This window comes from Anguilla anguilla, chromosome 9, assembly GCF_013347855.1.
Source record: "Anguilla anguilla isolate fAngAng1 chromosome 9, fAngAng1.pri, whole genome shotgun sequence".
Lineage (NCBI taxonomy): Eukaryota > Metazoa > Chordata > Actinopteri > Anguilliformes > Anguillidae > Anguilla > Anguilla anguilla.
Window position 1 is genome coordinate 33518844 of NC_049209.1, and position 16663 is coordinate 33535506.

Here is a 16663-nt window from a genome sequence, read left to right on the forward strand (position 1 = left end):
AAAAGTATGGTTGACTTTGTGCTCCTGAATACACTCAGCGGAACCCCAGAAATAAATATGTTGTCCAGGGATTTTAAGTACACTACATTTGGAGAAAATGTTGCCAAACTTAACGCCTTTCTCATCCGGTGTACTCAACTTACATACTCAACAGAGGGCGGGTTGGCTGTTTCGGACATGGCCACAGCTTCACTTCCTCATTTCCATCACAACCAGACATCCAGAACCCCTGTTTTTTTCTTTTCCCAGCAGAGTGTTCATGATGTGATGAAGGCTGATTTTATTCTTTTCCACTGGGAAAACTTCAAGTTTTTTTGGATTCAGTTCAACTGTACAGGAAGTATATATTCACAAAATTTCATGAGGCATGTGTAATGGCTTCATTTAAGTAAATAGTTATTCAGCTTTGATTTACGGATTTGTTTTTGGTCTGATGCTTTGTTTTTTTTATTGGTTCAATATGCTTGTTTTTATGATTACACTTTGCAAGAAGATAATATTATATAATTATATTATATAATATAATATACTTAAGTCATTGCAAAGTATTTATATTGGCTTCACAGAATGTATTTATAAATACTTCATAAAGAAATTAAATGCTTTATTAAGAATTGCATCACAAAATATGACATAATAGCACTCAACATAAGGTCAACCCAAAAGGTCTGCACATATTCTTGTTAACAGTTTATATTGCTATGTTGTTATGTTGCAGTTTATGTCATGCTGTGTCCTTGGAGACCAACAGTTCTGTGATTTTATATATGGCTTTGACCTTTTGACTATTCATATTATTTGAACAATTCATTTTATGATCTTTTTGTCAAACGTACAAGATCAGTGACCGTCCTGGGATTTTAGGTTTGTGCCTGTTACCCATTGACATCACTCCAGAGTTCCCATCCTAGGGGAAGTTCCCAGATTATACTCATTATATACATGCATGCATAAATGGATTTTTCAAATGTGAGTCTCCTGGGTGGTTATTTCTTTTCAGTATCACACCTCAATAGAGCTGTTGCTTAGTTACTTTGCCACTTAATTCTAACCTTGAGAAAGGAACATGCTGTACCAGGATATGCTGGTCCCAGGGGAACTGAACATATTTACATTCAGCAAAAAAACAGCCTGAGAAAGCAAACTTATGATATGATATAATAATGTAGTCCCGTCTGAAATTTAAATTTGAACTTGTGTACATCTTTGTTAACATATGGCATTCACCACAAACACAGCCTGTGCCCTATATCCAACACACCACTTGTTTTGGCCCTTTCAAAGGCTGTTATTCTACATCAGACTTAAGCTACCATAAGTTGTCAATTGTACCCAGTGTAAGAAACATTTCTCCTCCAGTCGGTGCTAGTTCTCCTGTGGTATTGTACAGCTCGTGGCTTGGAAAATATTCACCGGATCACTTGGGTGAGTGTTGAAGGAATGCATGTGGTGCTACTAGCATGGGTGTAAATAGTGCAGTGGCAACTGAACATAAGACCATGATGAACTGGCCATTCAGCCCAACTTTGATCCTCATTTTATTATTATTATTATTATTATTATTATTATTATTATTATTATTATGGATTTAATATAAATGTTTAGAGAAGTGGCTATATAAAAACCATCAACAATAAAAAATGATCAAACCATAAATAGAAAAAAATCAAACAATCAATAAGAATAATCAATTAAAAGAAACAATACAACCAAATAAAAATGAATAAAAATCATAACAGTAAAATCAATAGAATCAATAAAACAAACACAATAAAACAAACACAATAAATAATAAGTAAAGGTTAATAGTCAAACAAATAAATAGCCAACCAAAATACATAAAACTGCAGCATGTCCAGTACCATACCAAGCCTGGCCTTGAATACCATGAGACTCTTTGCTTCCACCAAATTGTTCTGCTAAAGGAAAAGTAAAGGAAATGTCCTTGTATTTGTTTGGAATTTTCTCTTGGTTAATTTCAGCTGGTGGCCCCTTGTTTTATTAACAGAATGAAGAACTGTTAAGTGAAAATTGAAAAAAAGGTGAAATTTTTATTTTATTTTAAAAATGTGAAGAGTACAGGGCTGCCTACGCTATTGAATACAACAGCACTCTCCATGTGAAGGAGGCTACAGCTTTGACAGTGAATCAGAATATCACAGCTCTGTCCTTGGTGCTGAATACCACAGCGCTCTCTGTGCTGTGGTATTCAGTCGAGGAATCTCTGTCCATGGTGCTAAACGGCAGTGCTCTATCAATTGGTTCAAATGGCAGCTGCTCTGCCCATTGTGACCTCTGTGCTGAAAGGCTCCTTTCCTATGGCTGTCTCTCCACAGTGGTGAGTGTGCTGGGCCAGACGTGTGAGTAGCTATGGTTACATATGATACCACGCTACTTATCAGAGCAGGCTGTGACGGAAGGCCTGGTAAGTGCATTAGTTAAATGTAGTGTAGTGTGGCCATTTTGATTTTCCTTTTTTTCTTGCCCCTTGTTCTCACCTTCTTCCTTATAAAAGACGATGTTGTATGTAAATCAAAAATACATCATCCAAAATCAAAAATACATCAATAGAATAAAGAATACATTGAGATACAATCAATCTATGTGTTAACTGTCAAAAGGATTTGACCATTTAACAGATAATTTCCTTTTGCCACTTCCTTCATAAATCACCATTATTTTAATAAAAAAGGACTTTGGTTACACAAGCCTTTCTCAGGCTTTTAGTCCATATTTTTGATGATGCGATTGAAAGGTCTTACTTTTTCTTTTTCCCTGACATCACATCAGCAAATGGGTTCCTCAGGAGCACAATAGGGCTTCTTTATTAGTTTTTCCAAACCTATTTGTGTGCTGCCCAGCCCCCAGCCCCCCCCACCCCCCACACACACTCTCATCAATATAAGATATTTTACAAACAAAAAGTTGATGAGCACCAATATCTCCCCTCCAGATCAGAACACACAAGCTCATTCTTTGTCCTCTTTTAATGTTGCTTCTGAAAGCTTTGCTCATCTTATTTACTTCATACAATATGAACAGCAGCGTTTTATTCGCTGGCAAATAACATCCTGCATATCTCATCTCCATTAGTAAAAATGTGTGGTATTAGATGGTAGAGCACAAATATTTGGAACATTAAAGGACAGTTAAAAGCATATTTGGTTTATTCTTTTCAAAAGCATAATCAATCATTTATTATTTATTTAACTCTTTTTCCTGTTGTTTTTTTGCAGACATAAATGCACAGTTAAATGAAAGCATATTTAGTTCAAAAAGCATTCAAAAGCATATTTATTTCTTCATTATTTTATTGTTATTTTACTGTTATGTAAATTTTAAATTCTGAAAATGGATTTGAAGGACTATAAATACTTGTCATAAATTTGACAGAACTGAGTGACTGATTTTCAATTCAATTATGAAGTGGTTTTTGCAGAGACACGGTCACAAAAATTCTTTACCGTGGAAATACTAAATAAAATTGGGCAAAAAAAAAAAAAAAACCAGGCCTGAACCCCCAAAAAGTGAGCAATTGAGGTTAAAAATAAAAACCTCCCCAGTGGGAAATAAATGCTCAAATAGTGGCATGGAAAAACTTCCCAATGGGAAGAAATCGAGTGAGGACCCCGGCTATCGAGGGGGAGCACATCATCTGCTGGCTGGACCGGTGCAACAGGCCAGTTTGGTGAAATAAATGTCATTTACAGAGATTTGTTGAATTGCCAAATTTCAGAGATCTCCTTCTTCCGAAACCTGGTCTGTTTGGCCTCAGTGTGAATCTTTGGCAAAGCTCCTTTTTAATAAATGCCATTTCAGACCATCGTCCAGCTGATAGGTGGACCTGAGGGCTTTAGAGATTGTGCTTTGTGCTTTCTCCAGCCAAAAACGTGTCTCTTTGGGTACATTTTTTTAGTAAGACACGGATTTGGCTGAATTGTTGTCTCATTTATGTATTTGTGCACCTCAAAGCTCTATTAATGTTTACTACTGGCTTTCATTCATGGTATGTAACTATGCAGATACTGGTATACTGTAAATTTCCCACATATGGAAAACATTGCCATTTATTAATGATTTAGTGCAATTAACCACAATGGCAAGTTTTTAAAGTTATAAATGCAGTAGTACTTCCTAGGCAAGGATATTGGTACTGAGCCTTTTCATATAATACTATATAAGGTAAAGAACTTTCCAATATATTTTATATGCTTTGGTTTGTACTGTGCCTAACTCATCTTCTGTGGTTTTTGGGTTCATTTTTGTTCCCTTCATTTTCCTCAGCTTTTGATTATTGCCCTAACAGTGCTTAGTGGCGTTTAGGCATGTTTGTTACCATTACTTGATTTGTGATTTGTGTCAATCTTTAGGGATGAACTGAAGAAACTTCAGGGGTGCCAAAACCTGTATTTTTAATGAACAAAAATATTCAAAATAAATGATAGTCTTCCTAAACTTTTGAGGATAAACATGTAGCACCTTATCTGTTTTGTTTATAAAACTTAAAAATATATATTTTAATAAAATTAAACTTTTTATCAAAGGTAGCAATAATTCTGAACCTTACTGTGACGGTACGGGTGCTGGGACCCAGGCGCAGAGTGGAAAAAACACGAAACTCAAAAGGGAGAAAATTAACAAAGACTTTACTTACAGAAAGGCAAACACACAGGGAACAGAAAAGGACACGAAGGGCAAAAACACAAACTCAAAAAATCTAAATAAGGCAAACAAACAGGGAACAGAAAGGACACGAAGGGCAAAAACACAAATTCAAAAAATATCTAAATAAAACAGAAAACAAGAGGAACTCACAAACATGGGCAGGGTAGAACACAGGCAGGTAGAGGACAAGGGCAGGTCAAACAGGGCACAAGGGCAGGTCAAACAAAACAGGCAGGTATAATACGGTCAGGAAACAAACACAAACAGGTAAAAAACACAGGCAGGTATAATGGGTCTGAGGAAACGCAAATCGGGAACAAACACAAGGAACCAGCACCCGAGTCAAGGGAACAGAGAACTTAAATAGACAGGGGTAACAAGACACAGGTGAACTCAAAAAACAATCAAACCAGAAGGAGGGGATAAGACACAGGTGGGAACAATGATGGGATAACGAGACAATTGAAACAATCATACAATTAACAGGAGGGGAGCAGGACACAAAACAGAAGTGCCGCCATCTGGCGGCCCAACAAGGGAAACAGACAGGAACACAGGACCATGACAGTACCCCCCCCCCAAGGGACGGCTCCTGACGTCCCAGGAGGCCGACCCGGGGAGGGAGTCAACAGAGGGTGGGGCTGGAGACCGGATTCAGGACTGGACAAGACAAGAACAGGGACAGAACACAGGAACAAGACTCTGGACCGGACTCTGACGGGGGAACAGGACTCAGACAGGAACAGAGACTGGACACAGAACTGGGGCAGGAACAGGACAGGAACGGGACAGGACAAGACTCGGGGCAGGAACAGGACAGGAACAGGACAGGACAAGACTCGGGGCTGGACTGGACAGGAACGGAACAAGACAAGACTCGGGGCTGGACTGGACAGGAACGGAACAAGACAAGACTCGGGGCTGGACTGGACAGGAACGGAGCGGGACTCAGGACTGGAACGGGACGCAGGACTCGGGACTGGACTCGGACGGGGGAACAGGACTCGGGACTGGACTCGGACGGGGGAACAGGACTCGGGACTGGACTCGGACGGGGGAACAGGACTCGGGACTGGGCAGGACCCGGGCAACACGGGGAGACTCAGGGTTGGGCAGGACCCGGGCGACACGGGGAGACTCAGGGCTGGGCAGGACTCGGGCGACACGGGGAGACTCAGGGCTGGGCAGGACTCGGGGAAACTCAGGGCCCGCACATCGGGCGACACGGGGGAAACTCAGGGCCCGCACATCGGGCGACACGAGGGAAATTCAGGGCCCGCACTCCGGGCGACACGGGGAAATTCAGGGCTCGCACTCCGGGCGACACAGGGAAATTCAGGGCCCGCACTCCGGGCGACACAGGGAAATTCAGGGCCCGCACTCGGGCGACACGGGGACTCGGGAAACCAGGGGGGACTCGGGAAACCAGGGGGGACTCGGGAAACCAGGGGGGACTTGGACAGGGGCAAGGCAGACATACAGGACAGGACTGAGACGGGGCACGACAACACTGGACTGGGTTGGACAAGACTGAGGGGGAAACAGACTGCCAGATACTGGCACAATCGGGAGACCTACAAGGACAGACACAGGGACAAGCAGGCGGGGAGGCACACGGCGACACCGACGGACACACAAAGGGACAGGCAGACAGGGAAGGTGAGGGGGGAGCCCAACAACTGACATAGGGACTGACACACAGGCAAACAAGACAAAACACACGCGGACTGGCACACTGACAGACAGGCAGACAGGCGGGCAAACACATTAGCCGATCGGCTGACGGCTTGGGGGGCAGACAAACAGGCCAACAAACTGGCTGACACACATACGGGTAGAGCAACAGACAAACAGGTGGGCAGACAATTAGACAGGGGGGCCGGGGAACACACGGACACACGGTTGGGAGGACGAACACCAAAGGGAGAATGGACACCAGGGGGAGCGACGAGACCGGGGGAGGGACGACCACTGGGGGGAGGACGGACTCCGGGGAAGAGACGATCACTGGGGGAAGGACCGACACCGGGGGAGAGACGACCACTGGGGGGAGGACAGACTCCGGGGAAGAGGCGACCACTGGGGGAAGCGACGACACCGGGGGAGAGACGATCACTGGGGGAAGGGCGAACACTAGGGGGAGCGAGAACACTAGGGGAAGCACGAACGCCAGGGGAAGCACGAACGCCAGGGGGCAAGGTGTGGACACTAGGGGGAGCGAGAACACTAGGGAAAGAACGGACACTGGGGGGCGTGAGAACACTAGGGGAAGCACAAACGCCAGGGGGAGCACGAACACCAGGGGAAGCATGAACGCCAGGGGAAGCACGAACGCCAGGGGGCAAGGTGTGGACACTAGGGGGAGCGAGAACACTAGGGAAAGAACGGACACTGGGGGGCGCGAGAACACTAGGGGGAGCACGAACGCCAGGGGGCAAGGTGTGGACACTAGGGAGAGCAAGAACACTAGGGGAAGAACGGACACTGGGGGGCGCGAGAACACTAGGGGGAGCACGAACGCTAGGGGGAGAACGAACGCCAGGGGGAGCACGAACGCCAGGGGGAGCACGAACGCCAGGGGGAGCACGAACGCCAGGGGGAGCACGAACGCCAGGGGGAGCACGAACGCCAGGGGGAGCACGAACGCCAGGGGGAGCACGAACGCTAGGGGGCAAGGCAGGCGGCTTAGCCTGCGGGGCGGCCAGAGCAGTCTGCGGCGGCCCCTGCGGGACAACACATGGGACCGTTGTCCTCTCCGGGGCTCTGGACGGCTCTGGAGGCCTCTCCGGAGCTCTGGACGGCTCCGGAGGCCCCCCCGGGACTCGAGGCGGCTGCGGAGGCTCCCCTGGGGCTTGAGGCGGCTCCGGAGGCCCCCCCGGGGCTCGAGGCACAAGTACAGCCCGAAACTTGGGTGTAGCAGGCGGCCTCCGCGGAAGGGTCAGAGCAGGCGAGGCCTCCGGGGCTGGAGGCGGCTCTGGGGGCCTCTCCGGGGCTGGAGGCGGCTCTGGGGGCCTCTCCGGGGCTGGAGGCGGCTCTGGGGGCCTCTCCGGGGCTGGAGGCGGCTCTGGGGGCCTCTCCGGGGCTGGAGGCGGCTCTGGGGGCCTCTCCGGGGCTCGAGGCGGCTCTGGGGGCCTCTCCGGGGCTCGAGGCGGCTCTGGGGGCCTCTCCGGGGCTCGAGGCGGCTCTGGGGGCCTCTCCGGGGCTCGAGGCGGATCTGGGAGCCTCTCCGGGGCTCGAGGCGGATCTGGGAGTCTCTCCGGGGCTCGAGGCGGATCTGGGAGCCTCTCCGGGGCTCGAGGCGGATCTGGGGGCCCCTCCGGGGCTCGAGGCGGATCTGGGGGCCCCTCCGGGACTTGAGGCAGAGCAGGCCGTGATGGCCGCTCCGGGACTTGAGGCAGAGCAGGCCGTGAAGGCCGCTCCGGGACTTGAGGCAGAGCAGGTCGTGAAGGCCGCTCCGGGACTTGAGGCAGAGCAGGCCGTGAAGGCCGCTCCGGGACTTGAGGCAGAGCAGGCCGTGAAGGCCGCTCCGGGACTTGAGGCAGAGCAGGCCGTGATGGCCGCTCCGGGACTTGAGGCAGAGCAGGCCGTGAAGGCCGCTCCGGGACTTGAGGCAGAGCAGGCCGTGAAGGCCGCTCCGGGACTTGAGGCAGAGCAGGCCGTGAAGGCCCCTCCGGCACTCGGGGCAGAGCAGGCCGTGAAGGTCCCTCCGGCACTCGGGGCAGAGCAGGCCGTGAAGGTCCCTCCGGCACTCGGGGCAGAGCAGGCCGTGAAGGTCCCTCCGGCACTCGGGGCAGAGCAGGCCGTGAAGGTCCCTCTGGGACTTGGGGTGGAGCAGGCCGAGGGCCCTGCCATCTGGGCTGGGCAGGGGACAGGAACACAGACCACAGCTGTAGGGAACCCGGCTGGGCAGCCGGACGGGACCGGCGGGACCCCCGCGGGCCGGACCCTGGGAAGATTGCAAGCCGAGACCCCTCAAAAGGGTCAGGATCCGCCGGCTGATCAGCTGGAGGTCTGGCCGACCGGGAGGCAGCCCGACCACGGCGCCTCCGCGACCGCCCGCCCCGGGCACTGGGAGGTTGAAGCTCCCACCACCCCGATGGCATTTTAAACAAAAAAAAAAAAAAAAAAAAAAAAACCTCTGCTGGGTCCCAAACTGGCTGGTTCCTTCTGTGACGGTACGGGTGCTGGGACCCAGGCGCAGAGTGGAAAAAACACGAAACTCAAAAGGGAGAAAATTAACAAAGACTTTACTTACAGAAAGGCAAACACACAGGGAACAGAAAAGGACACGAAGGGCAAAAACACAAACTCAAAAAATCTAAATAAGGCAAACAAACAGGGAACAGAAAGGACACGAAGGGCAAAAACACAAACTCAAAAAATATCTAAATAAAACAGAAAGCAAGAGGAACTCACAAACATGGGCAGGGTAGAACACAGGCAGGTAGAGGACAAGGGCAGGTCAAACAGAGCACAAGGGCAGGTCAAACAAAACAGGCAGGTATAATACGGTCAGGAAACAAACACAAACAGGTAAAAAACGCAGGCAGGTATAATGGGTCTGAGGAAACGCAAATCGGGGACAAACACAAGGAACCAGCACCCGAGTCAAGGGAACAGAGAACTTAAATAGACAGGGGTAACAAGACACAGGTGAACTCAAAAAACAATCAAACCAGAAGGAGGGGATAAGACACAGGTGGGAACAATGATGGGATAACGAGACAATTGAAACAATCATACAATTAACAGGAGGGGAGCAGGACACAAAACAGAAGTGCCGCCATCTGGCGGCCCAACAAGGGAAACACAGACAGGAACACAGGACCATGACACTTACTGTATGTGTGTGTATGTGTGTGGTGAGAGAGAGAGAGAGAGAGAGTACTGTAATTCCCAAGTGTAGTGTAATTCAGTTATAGTCCTCTGACTGCAGACAGACAGAAGCCGCTATTAGAAGCTAAATGCTTTGACCTTAACAAGTAAAGAATTAGAGCAAGCAAGAAATGGATGATGACATTTTTTTTTATTGTACAACCTGATGAATCTCCAGACTCAATCGTCATAGTCCTGTTTTATCTACTACTGGCCTGTGAGGGAGTAAGACAGGGAGAGAGTGAGCTCTTTAGTCGATAAAGTTTAAGAACACTGACATTACTTTTAATGGCGTTAGGGACACCTCCCACCAACGGAATCAATCTCCACTGCATTTTTCTTTTAGCAGACTCCACGTCTATTGCCCATGTTTTATTGTCTAGCGCTTTCTCGAACATTAATATTTACCTTCGGGTTACGCCATACAGATCACTGTGTTAAATGAAGATCCATGGTCATTGCCAGGGCAACAACATCAATTTCCCTTTTGACTCTCCAGCAAGAGAAATGGTTCTTTTATGGCCATATTTATTGGCTAACTATGAAATGTTACCATAGCTGCACTTGTTCATTAGGATTGGAATTGCCGTTAAGTGCCCCTGCAATAACCTTAAATAAAAAATCATTAACAAGTTATCCACTTGTGGCTGCGGGTCCAGAAGGAGTCTTTTAAACATAACTTAATTGTGCTTGTGAGGTAAGCCAGTGACTATTTTATGGAGGACATTCCACACAGTAAAAGAGAGTGCAGGTGAGAACTTTGAAATAGGAGACATATCTCTCACTGAGGACAAATGAAGGCAAGGGATCACTCACCTTGCCTGAAATGTGCTTTTGTGCGTGTATGTGTGTATGTATCTGTGTGTGTGTGTGTGTGTGGCCCGTCACTGGGACATGAGTTCTGCAGGAAGTTCAGTCTGCAAACACAGGCTGTCCCTTGGGAGGGCAGTACTTAATAGACACAGCTGCTGCCAATACAGATGCTTTCTAAAATTCTTGCACCAACCAAATGGACAAATTAATCATGTTCTGGCCTTCCCTAAACCTCCAGGAGGGAGAAATAAAACATAAAACTTTCAGCTGAAAATAAAAACAAACAAACAAACAAAAAAGAAAAGAAAAACGCCCTGTCCTTCCTGCGGTAGTCCTCTTACCAGCCCCATGGAACTCTTCAATAAGCTAAAAGAGGAGGCTAATCAAAGCCAGACGGTGAGTCATAGGCCAAAAAAAAAAACATTTTATTGAGGGAAGAACAACCCTCTGGAGCTGAAAAACGTATCTTTACCTCTTATATATCTTTACCTTTAGGCTCTACCATTTAATAAGTAACGATGGAGTCGATGTCCAGGCTCATAAACAATGTACTTATCCCACTTCATATTTATTTCTGCAAAGGAAACTTTTCTTGCCATCAAAGAACGCAAAGCATTATTTTTAGAAAAGGGCACATTTAATATTCACATTTGATGCATATATGTCAACATACTTTCATTCCTGGTCATTAAACATGTATAAAATATAAAGCTTGAATGATTTCATGACCAGTGGGGGGAAGCAACATTAATTTTGAAAACAGCTAGCAAGCAAAATTTGAAGACAGGTTTATATACGAGATTAAAGTGCAGACTGTCAGCTTGAATTTGAGGGTGTTTGCATCCATAGTGGGCGATCAGTTCAGGAATTACAGCCCTTTTTATATATGGCACCGCCATTTTAGGAGAGCAAAAGTAAATGGACAACTGGCTGCTCAGCTGTTTCAGAGCAGCTGTTTTATTAGTTCAAAACCTTTCAGATATGTTTACAGGGAAGTGATTCACATTTCAGGCTGATCCACAGTGTTAAAAATCAGACCTCAAACCTACATAAATGAACGTTGGTGCTGAAAACAGTTTGTGATTTATCCACGTAAGTCACCCATCTTTCTATATAGGTCACCTGCATGACAAGACGTTAACACTCACAGGTCATGCACTCATGCATACAAACTCCCCAGCAGAGCCCTGGCATTTTGCATGGTCCTCGCTAACAGTCTATTAATAAACGCAACTGCCTCTAGCAACATTTAACCTCGCATTGCAGTAGGAAGCAATGTTCGTGTACCTCTTTATTTTGTTGGAAAATAAGATTGAAAGAATCATATTGATAGGCCCAAAATGACAATCTTGGCACTCCACCAGAGAAGCAGACAGGCAGAACCAGCTGGTATATGATTGATCCAAGTTGAACTCGTCAACTTCTTGTTGAATGTGGTAGTATAATTTTGACCAGTGAAATAAAAGCAATAAAAGCTTTTGAGTGCAACTTGACCTCTCTTCCCCAGCTCTACTTTCGCTCTGAAAGGGGCAACTCACTGTGGAACCCACTATGGTAACACTATGGACTACATCCGTAAATTTATGTAATTAATTAACCCATTTGGTCAATCAATCAGTTAATGAATGAGTGAATGAAATAAATAAATCAATAATCAGGCAGTCCACCCCCCCCCCCCCCCCAATTAAAAAAAAAATGCATTGGAGGGGGAAAAAAAAAAACGAAAACAATTTAAATTGCAAGTGTAATTCCAGTTGGTTATCATTGCAAAAAAGATTTTTGTTGGCTGTGTTATTTGCTATTGCTACACATTTTTATTTCAAATAATTTTGTCAAGGAACTGCCAAGGGAGCTTTAAATTCTTTCATCTCTTGGGACAGAACTCAAGGCCTCTTTATAACCGCAGTCTTTGGGGATACCAAATATATATTATATTCATACCGGGAATGTGAAGTTTTCATTGCAGATTGGCTACACAGAGGATTACGGACTCAAAGACTCTCAAAATTTGTGTTGTATGTAGTTTCTGTAATGTAGTGGCTTTTGCTTTACGTGCAAATAGTCCTCAGTTCGAACACCAGCTGAAACACATTTTGCACTAAAAATAACTTCCAAGCAGTTTCAAAATCCACAAAACAAAGTTCCTGACGAGGATAGGATTCAAACCCATGCGTGCAGAGCACAATGGATTAGCAGTCCATCTCCTTACCCACTCGGCCACCTCGGCATGCTCAGCGTACTTATGCCACAATATTTTGCAACAAAATTTTGCCTTTTTTGTCTGTTTGAACATCAAATTTTACTTTGAAAAGCAAGAACTGCTAGCTAGCTATATATCATCCGAGAGAAATGAACAGGCTTCTGAGCTGACTATGCCCCAGTGCAAATGTAACCTATACAACAATAGTTTACATTAACTAACTTCACAAATGTCAAGAAGATATTGATATTAAATACGCTGAATGTCTAATATCACCAATATTATCTTCAGCCGTTACAACAAAGGCTGTTAAATGCCTGCAAATTAATACAACACTGCATGTTGTCAGATCGGTATGAACTGTCTCAGAAACAGCATTCCTCAAATCAAGGGGTAACCCTTGAGAGGAGCAGAATAAACACCTCCAATGAGGATGGGATTCAAACCCACATGTGCAGAGCACAGCTGACTAGCAGTTCATTGCCTTAACCACTCGGCCAGGTCGGGGAAACAATAGTTTATTTACATTACATTACATTACAGGCATTTGGCAGACGCTCTTATCCAGAGCGACGTACAACAAAGTGTATAACCATAACAAGGAACAAGTATGACGAAACCCCTAGAGAGAAGTACCGGTCCAAGTGCAGGGAACAACCGCATAGTTCAACTTGGACCCTGAAGGTTAAACTGATCAACACTAAACAACGAGAACGGCAACAACGCAGTCTATGGAAAAAATACAAGCAGTAGTTAAGACAGTTAATGCACCTAAGTCACCTACGAAACAGCTGCCTAGTTACAACCCTAAGCTTACAGTCATTAACAGGGGGGTAGGGAGGGATGGGGAGAGGTGCAGCCTGAAGAGGTGAGTCTTCAGTCGTCGTTTGAAATGGGTCAGTGTCTCAGCTGTTCTGACCTCCACAGGGAGGTCATTCCACCATCGTGGGGCCAGAACAGACAGGAGACGTGTTCTGGAAGTGCAGGTGCGAAGAGGGGGAGGTGCTAGGCGTCCTGATGTAGCAGAACGGAAGGATCTGGCTGGCATGTAGGGTTTGAATATCTTGTGGAGGTATGCTGGGGCTGATCCCTTGACTGCCTGGTATGTTAGGACCAATGTTTTAAATTTGATGCGAGCTATAACAGGCAGCCAGTGGAGGGTAGTGAGCAGGGGAGTGACGTGGGAGTGTCTGGGGAGGTTGAAGACCAGACGAGCCGCAGCATTCTGAATGAGGAGGGAAGAAGGAAAAATGGAGGGAAGAAGGGGGAAGAAGGAAAAAATGAAGGAAAAAAGGGAAAAGAGTCCATCACCTTAACCACTCGGCCACCTCGTCACATGCTGTGCTTTATTTCCCAAAAAGTACTTGCCACTAAGGGTATTAATATTTAAACAATCAATGAGATCAAGTTCACTTTCCTTTACCACAATTGTCTTGGAGAGCAGCAGGTATTCCTTCATCTGAACAATTATTGGCTCTGTCCATTAAGTGCCTGCAAATTAATAGTGCTGCCTGAATGCATTTTCACTACTGATTTCAGATCAGTATGAGCAAACAGCTTTCCTCAAATCAAGGTCAGACGTGTGGGGTAACCCTGCAGAGCATTTGTAGAGGAAAGACTTCTGACGAGGATGGGATTCGAACCTGTCACATGGTGAGCGTTTTTCCCAAAAAGTTCTTGCCGCTAAGGGTATAAGGGTATAAGGGTATAATATTAAAACCAATCAAGTTCACTTTCCTTTACCACAATTGTCTTTGAGAACTGCAGGTAGTCTTCCATCAGTACAACTGACAGCTCTGACTGTTAAGTGCCTGCTGATTAATGGTGCTGCAAAACTGCACGTTCATGCAGCACTGAAAGTGGTTTGCTACTGATTTCAGATCAGAATATATGTCTCAGAAACAGCTTTCCTGAAATCAACGTCAGATAAGTATGGGGTAACCCTGTAGAGGTGTAGAAGAAAGACATCCGACGAGGATGGGATTCGAACCCACGCGTGCAGAGCACAATGGATTAGCAGTCCATCGCCTTAACCACTCGGCCACCTCGTCATATGCTGTGTATTTCCTTGCCACTTTGTGAACTGCAGATAGTCTTCCATCTGAACAACCTGCAAAGTAATGGTGCTGCAAAACTGCACGTTCATGCAGCACTGCTAGAGGTTTGCATTTTTGCTACTGATCTCAGATCAGGATAGGCTGTCTCAGAAACAGCTTTCCTCACATTTTATGACTGAAGCCACAATATCAGATTATATCCATTTTTGCATGCCTATATTAAAAACTACTGCTCATGACTAGCATGCCTGGACCACAAGCTGCAAGAATTTTTTACATGTAAAATAAAAAGCAGTATTCTGAAATGTCTGAAAGATGGAACCCTTCTAAGATTTATGCATCGTTCTCGCGACACTAATAGCATGTAACAATATCTTGGACTACTTTATTGCAGCATTTGTAATTATGTGCCATTGGACTTGCTTTTAAGACACAGATATTAAAGACTTGCTTGAACTACATTTTTTCCCCCCATCATTGTTATTTCAAAGTGCTGCAATCACAGATCATTGAACACAGAGAATGCATTAGTCAGGATTAATCTGTCACCATGGCAATTGCCATATTGCGGTTATGTAAATTCCCATTATTATCTTCACCCCCCTCCCCCCCCATTCTCAGATCTTCTCTTCGGAGGCAATTGCTCATTCTCTGTAGAACGGTGATTCATTCAGGGTAAAACACTGGCTTTTGCACAAAATCTAATTAAAATGGGCTTCCTTACTGTCATGTCAGCTAACTTTATTTTCATTAAGTTAATCACTAAACTCCTGAGTTGTAAACTGAGAGTCTATGATGTCACAGTGGAATTACACTTCACCTATTTTGCTGTGGTTTATTAATTAGCAAAGGCACACCTTGCAGTTGTATGAAAGCAATCTCTTAAAACCATTTTTTCATAACTGAAGGGTCTGCTAATTGTGTTAAAGCTCCCACAAGCTCTACAGTTTCTTTGTGGGTTGAAGGAAAGAAAAGACTGAATAAACAGATTAAATTGGGGGGGGGGGGGACTCTGGTTGGAGATGAGGCCATCTAATCTGAAGTTTCATGGAGGACTAGCTTAATCAAATCTCCTACCCTGTGATTTACGCAATTTAGGCAATTTATACACCAGCCACCTCCACAATGGTGGTGTGAAATCAGGGCTCCTGTTACCTGATTACAATAGCGACGCATGTGATTAGGGGATATGAGAATAATCACGAAAATATTCTTCACTTCCATTTCAGGATGATGAAATTTTGCTGGGGTACAGCATGTCACCTTGATGCTCGTACTTGCACTGCCTGCTCCTACACAAGATCAGTCTCTATAATAAATCTTAATATAATATTTAATGTAGTAAACACCACATAGAAATTCATGAGTAGTTGCATCGAGTGGTACGTGCCTTCTTATGCTTACTGTGGTGCTGTTTGCTGTCAAACTAAATTGGAAATGTCATAATAATGTTTATTAACTTTATTAAACTACCAATTCATTTCATAGCTACCAGCGATGTTCGCTGTGAAATATTCTCTATTTACTGGAAAAGTACACCATTGAAGTGTTGCATTAAGAACCCAGAAAACTGAAACAATGTCTAGGGACATGATTGCTCCAAGTGTTCAAACAACTAATGGATCAGTTATATGTAAGATTCTAATAACAACAACAGAAAACGTCGATTTACAGCATCACAGTTAAATTAAAAATACATTAATAATGGCTTGCTAAGTAATCACAGCCATTAGCCATTATGCAATTCACCATATTCAGAGGTATACATCAATTAGTGCCATGTTCCTCACATCATAATGCTTGTTCTTCAGTGGTTCATAACTTTATATCAGTCATCAGAAGCTGGTTACAGTCTGTATTTATTCTTATGAGAAGGGTTATGGACCATGTTTTTATTAGACCAAGGTGTTTTGAGGACTAATCACAGGAAAGGGGGAAGTTTTCTTAAAATTTAACATATGTGTCATTTTGATTTCTCTTGCTGGTAACAGTATACTTACTGTACAACCAGATTAAGGCCCAGTTTACACTCACACTCATATATCATTCTGTT

At 45.1% G+C, this 16663-nt stretch overlaps 2 non-coding genes across 2 annotated transcripts; both read right to left on the reverse strand.

Annotated features, from left to right (window-relative positions):
- Positions 1-12498: 12498 nt before the first annotated feature.
- Positions 12499-12580, reverse strand: trnas-gcu. Its single transcript has one exon. It is a non-coding gene; the product is annotated as a tRNA-Ser (tRNA).
- A 1942-nt stretch (positions 12581-14522) lies between these two features.
- Positions 14523-14604, reverse strand: trnas-gcu. The gene has a single exon. It is a non-coding gene; the product is annotated as a tRNA-Ser (tRNA).
- Between the last annotated feature and the right edge of the window lie 2059 nt (positions 14605-16663).